General features: G+C 44.6%; 1 long non-coding RNA gene across 1 annotated transcript in view; it reads right to left on the minus strand.

Annotated features, from left to right (window-relative positions):
* Positions 1-6527: 6527 nt before the first annotated feature.
* LOC112551776 overlaps positions 6528-7532 on the minus strand; it is a 44556-nt gene continuing 43551 nt past the window's right edge. The window contains exon 3 of the long non-coding RNA XR_003096095.1: positions 6528-6759. This is a non-coding gene — a long non-coding RNA (uncharacterized LOC112551776). The remainder of the gene's footprint in view (positions 6760-7532) is intronic.

Genomic DNA, 7532 nt, shown 5'->3' on the forward strand with positions numbered 1-7532 from the left:
CAAAAAATGGGAGGAAGGAAGTAGAACTTGATTTTTCTGAAGAGGATTTGAGAGACAGAGAAAGTAAATGACTTTCCCAAGGGCACGGTTTATGGTGCACTTGAGAGCAGTCACTGGGGACAGCCCTGGAGTGGTGTCACTGGGAAATTTCTGAGTTTGCAATAAGAGGAGGAATGGATGGAAAAAGAGAAAGAGAAGGAATGAAATGAACATTTGTGCAGAAATCTTCTGACTGGGACATGCTGCCATTGCAGTGCAGGCAAGCCTTAAGCACACTTAAAGATCTGGACCATATGCCCTCAAGGATGCTTAAAAACTGTGTACGTGGACATGTACCCAAGCAAGGGTCTTTGCCTGCTGGTATGTTATTCCATAACTACCTTCTGAAAGCTTTTCTTGCAGCTTCATATCCACTCAGTGTTGAAGCACACAGACTATCAGACTACTCACGATAGATAGATAGATAGATAGATAGATAGATAGATAGATAGATAGTAGGGGAAAAAAATTCCTTTTGCCCAGAGTGAAATGTTTGTTTGACAGAAAATGAACTATTTTATTTTGTTGTCATGTAAGTGAATGCTTTTTTTACACACTTTGTAAAGATTGTGCATGTGATGCCACATTGTGGCATCTTTATCATTGATGTGGACACTGGTGTCACAAGCTCACTGGCCAAGTTCGCCGATGACACTAAACTTTGGGGCATAGCATCCACACCTGAGGATAGGCTAGTGATCCAGGCTGACTTGGACAAGCTTAGTAAGTGGGTGGATATAAACCTGATGATGTTCAGTACCAAAAAATGCAAGGTACTCCACCTCGGGGAAAAAACCCACATCACGCCTATAGGCTCGGCAGTGCTACGCTTGCTAGCACCATGGCTAAAAGAGACTTGGGGACCATGATTGACCACAAGATGAACATGAGTCACCAATGCAATGTTGCCACTGGTAAAGCAAGCAAAACCCTGGCTTGCATCCAAAGATGCTTCTCAAGTAAATCTCAGGATGTCATCCTCCCGCTGTGCTCGGCCTTGGTGAGGCCGCAGCTGGAGAACTGCATCCAATTCTGGGCTCTACAGTTCAAGAAGGATGTGGAGAAGGTTGAAAGAGTGCAGAGGAGAGCCGTGCATGTGAGCAGAGGTTAGGAGAACAGGCTTTATGAAGAGCAGTTGAGAGCCATGGGACTCTTCAGCCTGGAGAAGCACAGGCTCAGGCGGGACCTGGTGGCTGCCTATTAGTACATCGGGGTGTGCATCAGGATCTGGGGGAACGTCTGTTCACCAGAGCACCCCAAGGGATGACAAGGACCAACAGTCATAAACTCCTCCGAGACGGTTTTAGGCTGAACATAAGGAAAAACTTCTTTACTGTCCGAGCCCCCAAGGCCTGGAACAGACTGCCACCAGAGGTGGTGCAAGCACCTATTCTGGACTCATTCAGGAAATGGGTATGGATGCTTATCTTGCTGGGGTCCTTTGACCCTAGCTGACTTCCTGCCCCTGGGGCAGAGGGCTGGACTCAATGATCTTCAAGGTCCCCCCCAGCCCTAATGTCTATGAATCTGTTTTGGTTGAATTTAAAATGAAAATGTAGAAAACGTTTAGTTTACAAAATGTAGAAAGGAAGCATTTTCTTTCCTCTCCCCACCCCCCTTGAATTTTGTTCACTTCAACCTAAATTTTCTCATTCACTGGAAAAAACCATTGCCAAGCCCTCCCTACCTTTGTCATGTATTTACAAGAAAGCGTTAAAAACATTGCTTCACCTTTCTCCCTCAGTTTCCCTTGTTCATAAAAAACTGATGATAATTTATGCTCATCCCTTTGTTCCCCAGGGCAATTGCTTTGGGTCTATGTCAGTTAATTAAATATCTGAAGTGCCCCATAAATGCATATATAAATGCTCAGTATTCCTGTGGAAAAAAGTCAAGGAAGCAGCCTGATTCTGGTCTGATGACAAGTTGGAGAGGGTGGATACATGTGGGATATGAAGGAAACGCATTACAAGAAGCAAATTGGGAGGAACCCAATTCATGCTTGTTGTGTCACTGGTGAAATTAGAAAGATATTTAGTAACTGCAACCTAAATGCCATCACCATTGATTATCCCCATGTACAAGGTCAGCCGGGATTCAGAGACTCTTCCAGCCAAGTGCCTCCGCAGCTGAGGTCCCAGAGACTGCTATAGGTTGAGCAACATTAGTCTTTCCACTTCATCTTTCTCTATAAATCAGCTTAAAGAAAGATCATTTCACCTCCACGCATGCCGAGGAAAACAATTATATCATTTTAGTGATTTATTAATTCAACGAGCAGAAGTAACAGAGCAAGCCCGACTATCCATTCCCATGTATCTGGGAATTATGTTTTAATTAACCAATTTATCTAATATCTTCTCTAAGCTTCCTATGGGGGAATTTAAAAAAAAAAAGTACTTCAAGGCTGAAAGAGGCCCTAGGCAATTAGCGTCTTCGTGGTGTTTTTGGTCTGGTTTAGTGAACGCCCCTAGTGACAAATGCATATTGATGAAGCGAACATTTGACTAATTGAATACTTAATAAAGCTCCCCTCCATGTTCCAGTGGTGGCAAAAAATATTAAACTTACTTTTGGTCAATTGGTATAAAATATTTACTGTACGCTCAAAGCAGAAGGAGGGGAAAAGAAAGATGATCTTCACGATAATGCCATCTGGGGCCATACAACGGGCGTGATTGATAATGCAAAACCATCAAGGAGGTTTCAAAGATGCAGAAATTAGATACGTCCTGCACGGTTGGGGATCTGCTCATCAATTTAACTCTGATGTGTCATTTTTTAGGTATTTAGTAAAAATGCAGGCAACTTTACTAATCCTGTGGCAATTGCTGAATGGGCTATGAACACTGGCAGCTTTGTCCACCATTTAGACCCCAAGATGTTAGCAGCCTGTCCTTTCTGCAAGGAGGAGCTGGAAGAGACACTTTTCCACACCTTTCTGGACTGTCCCCAGCTGCAGCTGCTCTGTGCCACCCTCCAAGTCAGTGTCCTGGACTTGGATTTCTGTTCTTCTTCTTCTTCTTCTTGTGTCCTTGTCATAAACTAGATTTTCCCCACCAAATCATGCTCAAGCAATGGCACTCTCTGTCATTGCTGCAAAGTTGTCTTTGATACAGGTCTCACCAAGGAGTCAGCAAACTAGCAGGTGCTCCATAGTCTGAACTTCTGAACTTCTGTAAGACAATGTACATTTTCTCTGTCCTGTACCAAGTGGCTGAGGGAAGCATGGCCTGATCAGCCAGTCTCCTGGTGGGTCAAGCCAAGATTGTGACCCTGAAGAGCTGCAGGAATCAGCTTCCAGGGGCGAGTTTAATGATGCCCTACAGCTCTTCCATGTCCTGGTCCAGGCACCTCTCTACTTTCAGTTTGGGCATTTCACCCACCAAAAGAGCACAGACCAATTTGCAATGCACTGGACCAAGGATGGTGCACTCTGCACAGGGAAGATGGCTGGCTTGTCCTAAAAGTGTGGCCATGTGAAGGATGTTAGGGGAACAGGGCTGGAGGAAGGGGCTTCAGTCTCTAGTTACAATGGTAGTTTTGACTGACGAATGCTTTAATGCCCAGCTTGTGGGGCTGTGGACTTATGAACGTGTACTTCTTGTTTGTAATTTTTTTAACAAAGATCTAAAATATCAAAGTCTGTCTACCTATCTACCTGTCTGGTCTTTATTGTAAAACTAGCTAATTGCCCATCAAGAATGATGGATTTCAGGGGGTGTTTACATGGCCTCCCCCTCGCCTCCCTGCTCACCCGTTTGGGGTTGGCCATGTAAAGACTCTCCCCTCTACCACCACCACCTCCTCTCTGCCAGCTGTTGTCGGGGCCAGCCAGAGGTCGAGGCACTGCCGCCATGACCCCCCCTACCCCTCTCCTCCCCTCCCCCCTTCCCTCCCTTCCTTCCCTCCCTGCCACCAAGCCCCTCCACCAAACACCACCATGACCACCCCCTTTGCCTCCCCCCACCCCGCACACAGCCTCCCTCCCTCCCTGCCCGCCACCTCCCCATCCCTGCCAGCTGTTGTTGGGAGTGACCTCCTTAGCCTCCCCCCACCCTTCTCCCCTCCCTCCGTCCTGGCCCACCACCTCCACCTCCCTGTCGGTAAGGCTGTGCGAGGCTTCGGACCCTGCTTCATATCTGGAGAAGCTTCGAACACTTCAGTGTCTGAAGCAGCATGTCCAGATCGAAGCGCTGGCTTTTTTAGGCTTTGCGAAGCGGTTCGGAGCTTCCAAAGCGCTTCGGAAAAGCTTCGGAGCCACCTCGCAGATCCGGCCATAGAGTATAATGGGGAAACAATAAAATATCTATATAGATATTTTCATTGTACATCTATATACAATGAAAATTGCAGGGATGGTAGACTCTGCAGAGAGCATGATGCCTGCCAAGCTTTAAGAAGATCGGTGCAGGAGTTTGGGGGGAACTGCACCCCAAATTGTTGAAAACAAAACATATGTCACATCTATGTGTTACACCACAGGGGGGTGAAAACTGCAGGGGTGGTGGCTCCTGGTAAGGCCATGAAGCCACAGGTTGAGAACCACTGTTTTATATTATGCAGATGGTAGTTTTCATAGTATTACATGAAATGTTCTCGGGAGCTGGTGCCTGGTAAACAATAGGAACTCAAGCCAGATATCAAATCATGTTGACGTCTGTTTACTTGTGTCTCTAGCTATTTTATCCATAAGTATTTTTGGATAAGTACTGAAAGTATTTTAATCCATACTTTCAGTTCAAACTAGGCTGTAATTCCATGTATTTTAAGAGGAAGCTAGAGCAGTCCAAAATATAGGTACTAACCTGTCCCCAAAATGGTCTGGTTAATTCATTATTTTGTCTCATTTTTGTAACATTCAGCAAGAGGGGTGTTATGCTTCTGCAAGATACTGGAATATGGGCTCTGTACTTTTATATGAACTATCAGGTTTCTGTGCCATTATATAGGCATCACCATAAATTATAGAAACTGATGAAGCTGGTATTTTTAGCTTAATAGGTTCTCGTTTGGAAATTACATTCATGTCTAATGGGAGTAATCTTACTCCAATAACAATATAATTATTAATAATAAGAACAACAGCAACACAATATTAGTAAAAATATTAGTCTGAGCACAAACACGCATCAACAAGTACGAATGTAGATTGATTAGTAAATATAGCAGTTGTGGCCAGGCAACAAACAATTATAAATGATTCTCCCGGCAAAACACAAATGCAAGTTATTTAGGGACAGAAAGAAGTAATGAGTGAGGGGGTGGCTGTGTGCTTCTTACAAGAGAGAAGCAGTTAGTTGTTTGAGTCTGAAGTCAGGCAGAAGGCAAGGAAGATATGCATCTTAGATTAACTAAATAAAATGTATATATGAGCATAAGCTTTTGTGAACAGCTTGATTTATTAAAGCTTGTGTTATATATATATATATATATATGTATGTATGTATATGTATGTATGTATATATATGTATATGTATGCGTGTATGTAAGGATTCTGCCAATTCCAGTAGATAGATAGATAGATAGATAGATAGATAGATAGATAGATAGATATACCTGGCTGGGTCCTTGGGGGAGAGAAAGGGGAAAGAAGAAAGGGGCTGGGAAGTCTGAGTTAGGCAGGCATTGCTAAAAATATGTCCATTAGAAGTATATCTCTGGGAGAAGGGTAACATTTTTTCTTTCTTCCTATGCAGCTGATGCCTTTCCACAATGCAGCCTCAGATTTTATACCTTTTCCCACCTGTACCCCATCCCAAATTTTATACATTGCTGTTCCTTTGTCTTCATACAATATAGCAGTGATTGTCAACCTTTTTTAGACTCTGGGCACCCCTCTTAAACCCAAGGCACCCTTTGAAAAATGCCAGCTTTTAATTTTCACTCATTTTTTGCCCAAATAAAAAAACAGCAGCAATTCTTCTGTTGCAAAATGTTCAAGAAGAACCACAACAGGGAAGGAGGGTTTTAATACTATGAATTCCTGTTTGAAATCTCTGGGGTTATATTCTGAATCATGTTTGCATAGCTAACAGTGCTAATATTGTGTAGCACCCCTGTGACACCCTTGAAAGGATCTCAAGGCACCCCAGGGGGCCACAGCAACCAAATTGAGAATCAGTGCAATAGAGACAATGGAGGATTTTCATTTATCTGCCGGCCCTAGACTCATTGTGGGTTCAATTCCCACCCCTGACACTTTACTTATGATTTTTAGGTACATTGTTTATTCTTGCTTTTATTCATCTGCCCAGTGGAGATTAAAAAGCTTCTTCCTCTCCTCCCCCCAGCTCTGGTCTGTTTAAAATATAAGCCCTATGGGGCACAGACTGACTTGTCTAGGCACATGTACAGCACAATGGGCCCTTGTTCTCAACTTGGACCTCTACTTGTCACTGAACAAGAGGGAGCTGGCCACACATCAATAATGGATGCAGACAGTAGTAAAAATTGCTGCAACATTTCCCATTTTTTAGACAGAATATTTTCCCCTTTGGAAATATAGATCCTTGCCATTTTTTGCCAACTCTAACTTCATCTGAGTAAAAGATGGAGAAGGTTGGTGGCTCAGTCCATCCATCCGTCTGTCGGTTCATTGGTCTGTCGGTCGATCCATCCATCTGCCCATCCATCAGTCCGTCCGTCCGTCCATCCATCCTTCCTTCAATTTGCTTTCTCCATCTTGCAAAAGGATGCATGGTGTTAACTAGGCTACATCTGAAACACAAAGGCCTCTGTGAGGGAACATGCTACAACCTCCCAGGTAGCCACGCTGCCCCCCCGTGCAGCAGTCAAGGGCTCAAAGAGGGCTCTCTTGCAGGTTGTATACGTCTCTGATCTCACCGAGACTGAGCATCGGTAACATTTTGCTAATCTGAATGATTCAGAGAAAGGTAAATTGAGGCAAAGAGGGTAAATGGGGAGATGGTGTGGGAAAGGGTAGTGCTGTTGAAAAAGGCAATGCTTTCACCATATCCACTGCCAGGCATCTTGGGCCTGCAGGGCACAGATGTGTAGAGGGAGTTTCTCATGTTATGTAAATGCATGGATGTGATTTGGTTTTAGCACGGGCACTGGCATGCCACAGCCAGGTAGTTCTTGCCTAATCCCATGGCCAAAAATGAAGTGTGTAGCTCAGCACTTGTGTGCATGACAGTGGCTCATGCTTCAGCTCATATGTCCTGACACATGTATTCTTCACTCACACTAACTAGGCATTCCCACCAGGCTCACACCAGAGTGAACATCCTGTGTATTTTTTTACTTTTGTAGCTCAGTCCAGTGCTCAGCCCTGAAGACTAAAGGGCATGTATAGACAAAATGAGGGCCCTAAATTGAAGCAGTGGGTTTTTAAAAAACACCACTTCAATTTCGGGCCCTTTAAACCCCCGTGTCATGCACACGCCTGAACTTACCTGCCTCTCCGGTGGCAGGGAAGGGAGGGCAAGCTGCCGGCAGGTGGAGCAGCTCCCGGGGTGGGGGGGGGGGGG

The sequence above is a fragment of the Alligator sinensis genome, unplaced genomic scaffold (genome assembly GCF_000455745.1).
Source record: "Alligator sinensis unplaced genomic scaffold, ASM45574v1 scaffold721_1, whole genome shotgun sequence".
NCBI lineage: Eukaryota > Metazoa > Chordata > Crocodylia > Alligatoridae > Alligator > Alligator sinensis.